A 12,648-nucleotide genomic window follows, 5' to 3' on the forward strand; every position below is an offset into this window, starting at 1 on the left:
CAACATGGCCACAGTCAAGGACGAATTATTCTAGAGTATACGTGTATTTACGATATTTGTTGACTTAGACATCATTCGATGAGTTTTCATAAGTTTATTTATTGATTGCTTTGACAATTTAAGTTGGATTTTATCGATATTCATCTTGTTTACGTTTCTTTGCGGCATAAAGTATTCCTCCGCCGTAAAATATAACGGTTTGTATGGCGGCCTCAAAGAGAAATGATTTTAATGATTTTAAAAATTCGTAATTGGAAGTATAAGAATTAAACGTTCTTTTTTCAGAATTTTTCGATGTGTAAACTCTGCATTTTTACTCACAAATTTTACATAAAAGTGCTTCGCACTTTTATTCAGTTTGTGGGTAAAAAGGCAGAGTTTTAAAGAACGTTTAATCCTATATTAATTGAACATTCAAAATAAACTCATTTGACACCACAGACTCTTGTATTTCATGTACGTTTTGTACTTCCTCTACTCTTTTAACTGTTCCCATGACAACAGTCACAAACACGTTTCTTTTTCCAAATTTATTAAATCAATCAGACAAAACATCACACAATAACAATTTGACACAAAGGGACAATGGAGGTAAATGACCACATTTTGTTAACCCAGGGTCCGAGGGGATATCCAGTATACCAACCTAGCAAGTATAACGGGCAAACTGGTGGCCTGGCGTTGAGCGCCAGTACCAAAATCCCAAACTATGAAAATACCACCCAATTGGGATTGGAAGAGTTTTCAAAATATCCGTTTACCCTGTTTCCCAGTGATTGCACCTGGTTGTTAGTACTATACCATGTACTCCAGGACGGAGCCTCCCCGCCTGTGTATAGAGGTTGAGTGGGCACCAAGACTGTTGAACTTGAGAGACCCCAATCTATAACTTTCCAAACACGTACATATGTAAATTTTGCTTTTTACAAACCACCCTCTGTCTTAAATGGCAGATGGGGGGAAACCATAAGGCCAGAATATTTGAAAACTTCCCAATTATATCGCCCCAGACCAACAACAATAAACTTTTCGTCAATTAAATCAGATTATTTAATATGTTAATAAAATAATCTGTCATAAATGTACAAAATGATACAAAAACAAAAAGTTTTGATTGTTTACTAAGAGAGAAAAAATTCTTTTTTTGGATTTTTGGCTCAAATCTACACTTTGATCGGAAGCGTTTAAAAACTAACATAGTTCTAGTTTGTTTAAAAAAAAAACAACTATTTATCTTATTAAAAAAAAATATTTATTTTTTGATATATTTTGAAAGTTTAGTCCCTTATCATTAATCCAATTTACATTTGAAAATTTCATCAAGTCCTTGATTGTGTAGAAATTATGTTCTATTATAATTTCGAGAGGCAGAAAAAAGGATATTCACGTATTTACGATATTTGTTGACTGAAACATCATTCGATGAGTTTTCATAAGTTTTATTGATTGCTTTGCCAATTTAAGTTGGATTTTATCGATATTCATCTTGTTTACGTTTCTTTGCGACATAAAGTATTCCTACGCCGTAAAAAATAACGGAATGTATGGTGGTCTCAAAGAGAAATAATTTTAATTATTTTAAAGATTCGTAATTGGAAGTATAAGAATTAAACGTTCTTTTTTCAGAATTTATCGATGTGTAAACTCTGCATTTTTACTCACAAATTTTACATAAAAGTGCTTCGCACTTTTATTCAGTTTGTGAGTAAAAAGGCAGAGTCTTAGAGAACGTTTAATCCTATAATAAATGTACAAAATGATACAAAAACAAAAATTTTTGATTGTTTACTAAGAGAGAAATAATTCTTTTTTTTTTTTTTTTAGATTTTTGGCTCAAATTTACACTTTGATTGGAAGGGTTTAAAAGCTAACATAGTTCTAGTTTGTTTAAAAAAATCTATTTATTTTATTTAAAAAAAAAAATATTTTTTGATATATTTTGAAAGTTTAGTCCCTTATCATTCATTCAACTTACATTTGAAAATTTCATCAAGTCTTTGATTGTGTAGAAATTATAACTAAATTCATTGTTCTATTATAATTTATTAAAGTATAGTCCCTGCTAGTTTTCAAACGCAGTTTACCATTTCTATTTAAAGTTGTACAATTGTGATGAGGAAAGAAAAATATTGTCTTTTAAATCCCTTACACCTAAATATATAAAACATATTAGCAAATATACTTTGAATGTTTCATCTAGTCAGAAACCAGAGAAGAATCCTACCTTATATGAAATAATTTTTTTTTGAAGCTGTAGCATGCAGCGAGAATTGTCGAAATACAACATGTAATTCATTCTCTGGATATTGCACCAATGGATGCAAAGAACCTTATTATGGATCCAAATGTGAGAATCAGTGTAGTTTGCAATGCAATCACCAGAGCTGTAATCCATTGAGTGGTATGTGCTCTGGATGTAAAGATGGCTTCTACGGTCCCTTTTGTAATCTTACCTGCAGTCCATTTTGTAAGCTTAATACTTGTGATTTCCATACTGGAGAATGTTATCTTGGATGTAAATCTAATTGGACAGGAGACTTTTGTAACAGTAAGTGCTTTAAAAACTTATGGCAACGATTTGCTGATAGTGTATTCTTAGTTATTGATCGTGGAACTGTAACAGGGTGTCAATTTTTGAATAGACGTTTGCTTATTTCATATACAAATAAATTTATATGTATAAAGAGAAAATTTCAACCAAACGTTGATAATTTAGAAATAAGATTTAAATATTTTCTACAGAATGCAATGATTCTCACTTTGGGCATAATTGTTCTGAAAAGTGTAACATAAACTGCAAGGGGCAGTTGTGCAATAATATCACAGGATCTTGCACCAGTGGATGTGAAATTGGATTCTTCAAGGAGACTTGCCATGAAAATTGTAATCCCGATTGTTTTAATGGATGCAACAGTATAACAGGCTATTGTGATAATGGCTGTGTTGAAGGAAAGTTTGGCAAGGAGTGTCACGACGATTGTGGATTAGGCTGTCTTTCTAAGAGCTGTGCACGTATAAATGGAAACTGTAGTTGCGCAAAAGGATGGAAAGAGGATCAATGTGCAGGTAAGAAATAGACTATATAGAGCCATTTCTTCATGGTTCATGTAAGTGAACACGATATTCATTAAAAAAATATTCAACAATTCAAAAGAGAGTTTTCCATTACAACTGTTCTTTATGATCATTTAATAAAAAATATCAATGGGACATGTATTGGTGGGTGTTCTGGAGATTTTACAGATGATAAATGCACAAAAGGTAAGGACTAAAAAGATGAAGAATTGATAATTTCATGTATTTAAACTGCTTAAAAATATTAATAATTGCTAAAAATACTCAAAGAATCATTTTCCCCTTGAATATGGATAAATTGTCTCAGTAGTATATTTTCTGTATGAAATTAAATTGTTTGAAAATATCATTCACTCATGTAAGGAAATAAAGAACAAATGCAAGTTTTCAATCAACCGACCTCCAAATATTTGATCAGGTGCCATGAAGGAGGAAGCATATCCAGAAGACAGGTTACATTCCTTCCAATAAAAATCGGGAAAAACGAGAGAAAAAATCCGCAGACAGATCTGCTTGATAATTTGTTAGCATCAACTATCAGGAATTAAATCTGTTTCGAAAAATGGATTTCAATACTTTTATTTTTATTTTAGATTTTATACGACAGAAACTAAAGAGTTTCATTAATAGTACAATAAAATCTCGGTTTTCTGAATTAGTTTTTTTTTTTATAAATAATTAATTTATCTAGTATTTTTTAGAGATGATAAAAGAAAAAAAAATTCTGTAATTAATATGCTCGTAATTTTATTGTTGTATTTTAAAAATATATACATGCATGTATATCTGACTTCAGCATTTATAAAGGTTTCGATTAAAATCTGAATACCTAATAATATTTTTATTTAGAATTGCAGACTTCAGAAATTTATGAAAGAACAGAAACAAATGAGGTCCCACCGATATATTTTCTTGGTGCTGGAGGTGGTGGCGCTTTTATCATTTTCGTAGTTGTGATAATTTTCGTTATTGTGTGCAGGTATGGGTATTCAATATTTTTTTTATTTCTCTCGTAATTGCTCAAGATCATTTAGAAAAAAAATAAGGAATTACTTATTTTGTTCATTGACAAAAATTTTAAATCAAAATTTGATTTAATCTAGTTTAACACTAACTTCGCAAAATGAATGGTAGATACATGTATACACAACTTATGAGCAAATTAAAAAATATATTATTCAAACGTGCTGCTTAATTATAAAATTCAAATTTAGACTTATTTGGATTATATTCGTATAATGTTTAATTCTTGTAATGAAACCATAATCTAAATGTAAGTATTTTTACAACCAGTAGTCGTCCTTGATGCTGTGCAAAGTCCATTTTTTCTAATAAAGTTAATTGTTTTTTCATTGAAACTAAGATCAAGAAGACACACAGATAGTAACAATTCCTCCACCTTGGAAATCAATATGCCCTCTGATAGAAACACAACGGGTGAGGGAATTATTTGCCATTATATATACGGAGCAAAATAAGTTTAGTAATTTAAGATATTTATCATAAAACAAAATTAAAAAAAATAGACACAGCACTTAAAATCAAATTTTGAAGTGAGTTTGTCATCACATAACAAAATGAGGCAAATTTTATCGACAATTGTGTCATGCTTTGTAAGAGATATCGTAAAACTGATCACTGATATGAGTTTGAAAAATCAGATTCAGTTTTAATATTGTGTAAGTCCTCCAATTGCAGCAATAACAACAACACAATGGGGTCTCATGCTCCTTATAAGGTTTTGTATCTCTAGCATAGTGATCTGGTTCCAATCCTGCTGCAGGACAAGGGTCAGTCCCGCTACGTTGTTGACGTTATGTCGTTGTCTTAAACGACGACTAAGAATGTCCCAAACATGTTCAATTGCTCACAAATCTGGCGATATCGCGGGTCAATCAAAGATCTTAACATCATTCTGACGAAGGACAGCTTGTGTGTCTTGCGTATGCGGACGGACATTGCCCATGCGAGGCTGGATTTTCGATGATGTTGAGTTAGTGGTACTGGTACGAGAGGTTTTTGAGCTCGAAGATTTGCTAAACCTAGCTGGTTTCTTACACTATGTGCACATAACCTCAGTCCAGTTACGCGGCGTAATTCTTCTGTAACTTTAGAAGCAGCCATGAAACGGTAACGTCTCGACGTTGTAACAGTAAAAGGATCTTGACTAACCGTCGTTTTTCGTGGACGTCCTAAGCGCTGACAATCACTAACATGTCAAGTGGTCCGGGATCGGTTTAAAAGTCGACATATGGTGAACGGATGCACAAGAAAGTGTTCAACAACATCTTTTTGAGAGCAACCGGCCTTAACATCTCTATTATTGTTTGACGTTCATTTTTGAAAAGTCCTGGACGTTTCCCAATTAGAAGTTTTTGTAATTTTTCAACGGTTTTCTTTAACAAGCGTGTTCGAAGGGCTTTTCAAGTAAAAAATTCTTCCAGGACCATGTGCGTCAAGTTAAAAAAAGAAGCGTGTCTTTTGTTATCTTTTTGTATATTGTTTTTAAGTAGAAACAAAATAAAACAATTGCGAAAAATATTTTAAAAATTATACCTATGGAAAAACAATTGCTTAACTTATTTTGCTCGGTATACATTTATGTTTAACTGTAAAATCACATTTCTATATCAATTTCATAAAGAACTATATTATAATGCAAAACCATTCTGAATAGAAAATAGTTTTAAGATATTGTGCAAAACATTGTAATTTGATAAAAAAAATCTTATGATATTGATTTTTCACCGCCGACAAAATAATATTCTAACAGTATCAAAAATTGGGAATTGTTATTTTTGTGAATTTGTAACTTTTTTAAACTTTAAATTTTGTATGAAAATAAAGGACTGATTTGAACTAACTTTTTAATCTGAATAAAATTTTAAAAGACTCATTACATGATTCAAAATCATTTGTGTTTCTTTACACAGCATACACTAACAGGGCCTTCTTATCGGTCCCTATTGAGGATCCCGAAGAGGAACCCTATGAAGAAAAACCGGAAGAAGCCGTTTATTATAATAACCTGTCAATGGCTAAGGACATAAGTGTGAAGGATCTAACATATATCATTAAACAAAAAGAAGTAAATGAAAATGAGGGTTTTATTAAAGAATTCAAGGTATTACTCTATGCCTATTTAGTATTGCCGTTTTGTAATGTTGATAATCTATTAGCAAATTTGCTATATTTTATATTTCTTAACCTTATTTCCTGGAAATATATTTCATTTTCTTTCTTTGTAAAAATTGTATAGCATTTCATATTTTTACGACTTAAGGTGTACCCATTATCGAATTATGTCACGGGTATTAGAAAAAATCTCAATGTACACTCTTTTTCTCTTCAATTAGTCGCTTCCTTATGGAGTCAGATTTGAATGCAAAACCGCAACCCTGGAAGGAAACTTGCCAAAAAATAGATTCAAAACAGTATTCCCTTGTATGTTTTTTCATACGTACTTTCATATTGCATCATAATTTCAAAGATAGAAATAATATACCATTTCATCAAATTTATACTAGATCAATTTCTACGTGTTAAGCAAAGAAAATTATAAGAATAATCACGAAAAAAGTTTAAGTAATGTTTTCTTGAATTTCTTCAGTTGCCTCTTGATTTTATCGATGCGCATGTTGAATATTTTTTTTAAAAAGATTCTTGCTAAATGCATGTGTAAGAAATTCCGTACATGGGCAATGACCACAATAACTACAAACATAAGATTAAAGGCACACATAAGATTTTCAAAGATTTCTTGTAAACGCATTTAAAATTTTGGTTCAAAATCAATGATACTGAACACTACATGCACGAAAACATTTAATTTGATATTATAAGGCTTATTCCTTATATCAGAAAACAAATAAATGATCTAAAGAGAACATCACGAAAATTATTAGAGAATTATATCGTCTTTTTATTCATTAAGATGATCATTCCCGTGTTCTTCTGGAAACAACCGATGGATTTTCCTCAGATTATATAAATGCAAATTACATCGAGGTAAGTTTTTTCGACACGCAATTGTTTTACAAAAATTAATAAAAAAAAAATATAAACAGAAGTCAACGAAGATATTACACAGTCATGTTATTAACTTTTTCTTCTTTAAAGAATATAACGGGGATACGAGAATACATTGCATGTCAAGGTATGTGTTTGAAACACATGATAAAAGATGAATTTTAATTGTTGTTAAAGTCTTTATCGAATCAATCACTTTTACAATGTTAGACATTAACAAAGCAGCTAGGTACTATAAAAAATATATAAAATACCTTTACTAAAATACTATTCGTAATTTCTCCAAGGTCCCATGCCTAATACTATTGTTGACCATTGGAAAATGGTTTGGCAGGGGAATGTAGAATACATCGTCATGTTGACCAACCTTATTGAAGGACCAAAGGTGAGCAAAACAAGAACAAAATATCCATTCATTTTGTGGCTTGAATCCATTGACACGGAATTTCTTGTTAGTCTTATGCATAAAATCATTTTTTAAAAAAAAACTTATAATTAGTCCTTAACGTAATAGGTAAAATGTCACCAGTATTGGCCAAATGAAGGGACTGAAGTATATTTTGGACCATTTTCTGTGAGGTTAATTGAAGAGAAAGTGTATGCTAACCATGTTGTCAGGACAATTAATTTACGACAGGATAAGGTAGGTCTTATATAACATACTCCTCAGCTCTCAAACTTCTAATAAGTGTGCAAACTTGAATAAGATTTATTCCAGCTAGAAACTTTTAGAAACAAACGTTGTTTTATATATCAGGTCACTGGATCAAGGACGATTATGCAGTTTCATTTCACACGCTGGCCTGATCATGGGACACCAAATCCTCTATCACTGCTATTTTTTCTCCGTCACTTCCGGCACAAAATTAGACCATCACTTTATCCCATCATCATACATTGCAGGTGTGATTCAAAACTTCTGACATATTCAAGACTTTTTCATTAAGATACTTTAATTTATTACATACTTATGTCCGTGCATGATTTTCCCCCAAGTTGATATTTGCTGTATTTTATTAGTATGTATGTAATAAGGATAATAAAACATACCCTTTTCCACATCACATCTTGTATCAGCGATTAAGCCCTCGACCAATATCAGTCCTCAAGTCTTTGGCCCTATGGCTGATATTGGTGTCTCGGGCTGATACAGGATGTGATATGGAAAAGGGTTTGTATTATTCTCTACATAACATCTAGGCCATTTTTTTTACTTAAACATATTATACATTGTAAAAGTTTCAAAATACAGGTACATATTTACTTCCTTTTAAACTAAGATGTAATAATGTTAATAATGAACTGAATTTTGTTTAAAATTCATGTTGTTTCTAAATTTGTTATAAGTAGTATTCTAAATCTTGCATCTTTAGAATGATTCTGCAATTTTAATTTTAAGTGGGTAAATAACACACAAAAAGGAAGTAAATATGTACCTGTATTTTGAAATATGTACCTGTATTTTGAAATATGTACCTGTATTTTGAAATATGTACCTGTATTTTGAAATATGTACCTGTATTTTGAAATATGTACCTGTATTTTGAAATTTGTACCTGTATTTTGAAATACGAGGGTTGATCCAAAAGTTCGTGGAATTTCTTCATATTTCATTTATTTTTAAGTGAAATTGGTTGAAAATTACAAATGAGAATGTAGACACTTGTAGAATATTTTAGATAAAAAAAACATCTTAAATATTTATGAAAGTAACTCTATGGCAGTTGCCATAGAAACGGTTGTTTGGAAATGCGGGGGAGACATTAATGCGTTTATTATCATTTTAATTCTTAATACATGAAATAAGAATAAAACCGCCCTATATGGTATATAAAACAAAAATTATGTCATTATTAGGATTGCTTGATCTTTTATAAACCTTTGTGTGGGAGTTTTTTCTGATTTTACTGGATATTTAGTTTATCAGTTGGTGATTTATTGTTCATCTTAAACTTTTTAGACAACGTCAAATTTCGGGCGAGTCATAAGTTTTGTGAAAATCCCGAGATTACTCTATCTTTAACGCTTTTTTTATTGACATAGGCTGGGGATAAATGCATTTAGTTACTGGTTTTCCTGTGGCATAAGAAATCTAAGGAAAATAGAACTTCCATTTACGTTGATTAAAGGTGTGGCCACCTTTTGGAGGCTCTGTTTTAAGCGTTTACGTCCCTAGATAAATTAAAAGCCTTATTGAACCTTGTCAACTGACGTATTGTTCTTGACATTGCTATTGAAATTGGAACATCATTTGGAAAAATAGGGGGTATTTTGAAATACGAGTGAAAAATGAAGATATGTTGGTGCGAGAGGATACTCAGGCTTGTCTTGCGAAAAAAAAAAATGGAAAAAAGGGCAACATTTTGTAGAACTACGTATTCGAATTGGACATTAGGGTGAGATGCTTCTATAACGTGACGTGACATGTCAGACTTGACGTAACGTCGAAGTCTCCCCCGGGTTTCATAACAATCCATTTTCGGAAAGCTGGTGTGACCTTATTGGTAATTGGAAAGTAGTGAAATTTTCCAATATTGTTGCATTAAGACTCTATATTATAAATATGCCCGTTGTTTGCTTTCATCAAATTACGATAAAATTTAAGAAAGAAATACCACGTACTTTTGGATCAACCCTCGTAACTTATTTGCCTCATTGTCTTAAAGTGCAGGTATAGGTAGAACTGGAACCTTTATTGCCCTGGACGTCCTGTCTAGACACGGGGACGAAAAGGGGAAAATCAACGTCATCGAGTTTGTTAAGGGCATGCGCAAAGATAGAATGACCATGGTTCAAAATGCCGTAAGTTTTATTACTGTTGACCTTTTTTTTTAAAAAAAAAAAAAAATGTGTTTTACTGACTGAATATGTGTTGTTGTGTGTGATAGTCTAGACAAATTCTTAAGAAATTACAAAGAAACATATGTTTGGGATTGTAGGATCAATATGCTTTTCTTTATCATGTACTGCACGAATATTTCAAAAGCATAAGGAAATTTGTCGGCAGGAGAGAGTTTATATATTAGTTGTATGGTGACACGGGGAGACAAGAAACACGGAAGCGTCTTAGAAATGAGTTCAATGTAAGTATTTTCAATTTTGAAACCTTAAGGTCATACGCAACGTAGTTTGAACTATTTTGGATTCTTCCCTGGAGTTGAAGAGTTCCACTAAATGAAGGAACTGTGTGCAATATTTTTAATGTCTATATATGGATTTGTACACCTCTTCTAAAACAATTTTTGATGAAAAAAAATCTGGAATTTATGTTTTATAATTTTTGTACATTTTTATTTGAATTATTCAAAAACTTTCAAAATTCGATATCTTTTCAAAACCCCTGGTAAGGCATACTGATTTTTTGTCTAAGAACATGTAATGATATTATAAGTTTAAACTTAGAATATCTTGGAAAATTATCAGTAGGTAAGGTACGTTGCATATGTCCTTAAAATGAATAAAATATCAATGGACATTTTATCAAGGAGATAACTTATATCATTACATTTATTATTTCAAAAGATCCAGGAATTAAGGAAAGATGATCTAAACAGAAATTCATTACCAAAATTTTTATATACACCTTTTGAATTATTGTAAATGTTAATGATGCAAATAATTAATTTCTAAAATTTTTAAACGTTCAATGATGTTTAAAATTCTGCTTTTCTTATTTTAAATATGAAAAAAATTGTCACTTTAAATAATGCTTTAAATGTTTGAAATTATCATTAAAAAAATTAAATCTATGCGGTGAGACATTCATTTCATTCTTTTAAATTGAAGCTGTTATTTCCATTTTTAAAAAGAGTTTGTAATATCTGTTCCTAATGATATCGAATGATGAAATTATCCTTAAATTTTACATGCAGCAAATTTGACTTTGAATGCACATCAGATATTATTAAAAACGTCAATTAAAAAAAAATCATACGTTAGTTCTTTGCATATAAAACATTATACGATTTCTAACGTAAGTTTAATCGAATGCGTAACAAAAGGAAACAAAGTGTCTAAAAATTAATAATCTATGAGATTTGATTAGTTAGAATGACTGATGAAGACTTCCATAAACCTGATTTGAGCTTGGCTCAATAACAAGAAGTCACAAAAACATGACGTAACCATGCATTGTTGCACTTTTTACACTTAAAGTTATTTCACCCTCTTGTGATGTCATTCATGTAGGTTTTTGTAAAAACTGTTATTAAATTAAATTCATACCCAATAGAACAATTTATTTAAAAGAATGATTTTCCGTAAGTGTAATGATAAGTATTGTTAAGTAAAAGAATTTAAGAAATGCATACTGTCCTTATTAAATCATTTATTCAATCTTGAAAAATGTTGACAAGGGCAATAACTCCCGCTCAGGTAGCTGCATTCAGGCATTTTCTTGATTGTACTTCTAATATAAGATAGTTTCACTAATATTCACAATTCAAAAGTATCTCATATGTAGCAAGTATTTAGGAACTTTCAGCATCAGAATTATGCATTTTATCTGTTTTTACATAATATTTGTGATACTGTTTACCGAAAATGTACGATTGTTCATGTTGATATAAATGCTTCTGTTCATGTACGTCTCCCATCTTCAATAATATGGCGACTGATACATATTTGGCAATAATTGGTGAATTAAAACTTGATTGAATGAAAATATATTCAATTTTCGTACTTTAAACCGTCAAAATTGTGAGGGTAGAAAGACCTTAATCGTATCATTATGAAACATTATATATTTAATCTAGGTTCCTCGCAAGTAAGTTAAGGATATGTATAGGCTTTTCTATGCAAATGAGCAAAGAAAATGCATAATCCTTGTAATTTTTACAAAGAGAAAGTTCAAGCTTATTTTCTTATACATACTTAGCACACACAGCATGATGAATCAACCTAACTTGATATGATGTCATATTATGACGTCATTTGATCTTTCCAATTCAAGATCATAAACACATCAACAAAAAAGCTGGCACAAGGGCATATCCTATATAATTTTTAATAAATAAATTAAATATTATGAAGAATGTTATAAAATTAATACAATTGCTTTTGCTAGGGCACGTCGTGGGTACCAAATTTGTATAAGAGAACAAGTTTTAACTTTCTCTGTGCAAGAAATTCAGCCCTTATGCGTTTTAATTCATTCAGTGCATAGAAACCTCTATACGTTGCCTTAACTTACTTGCGATTCTGAGTGATTCACGTACACTTTGATGAAGCCTAGATTACTAATGTTATTTCTAGATCTGTTGCTGTTTATGTGCTATTCATAGAAAAAAGGCACTCTACTTTTCTTATTCTTATTTCAGGTGGTTACTAGTTTAAAGCCAAACTACGATGAAGATGATTTCAAAACGGGTCGAAAGAACGCCATGCTGAATTTTACCAACTCTGTATTACCAGGTTATTCAAACGCATTGCCTGTTTTAACTGATAAAGATAGATGGGTATTTTTAACTGTGCAAAGAGACTAATCAGAAGATTTGTCATTGTTTTAGCTGACAGATATCTGATCCATTTAACCTCAACTGTAAA

At 31.0% G+C, this 12,648-nt stretch overlaps 1 pseudogene; it reads left to right on the plus strand.

Moving 5' to 3' along the window:
• The first annotated feature begins 2,257 nt into the window (after nt 1-2,257).
• The window catches only part of LOC134276276 (receptor-type tyrosine-protein phosphatase T-like), an 11,155-nt pseudogene continuing 764 nt past the window's right edge, over nt 2,258-12,648 (plus strand).

This window comes from Saccostrea cucullata, unplaced genomic scaffold (genome assembly GCF_032062105.1).
Source record: "Saccostrea cucullata isolate Sc308-1 unplaced genomic scaffold, CSIRO_AGI_Scuc_v1 ctg7104, whole genome shotgun sequence".
Classification (NCBI taxonomy): Eukaryota; Metazoa; Mollusca; class Bivalvia; order Ostreida; family Ostreidae; genus Saccostrea; species Saccostrea cuccullata.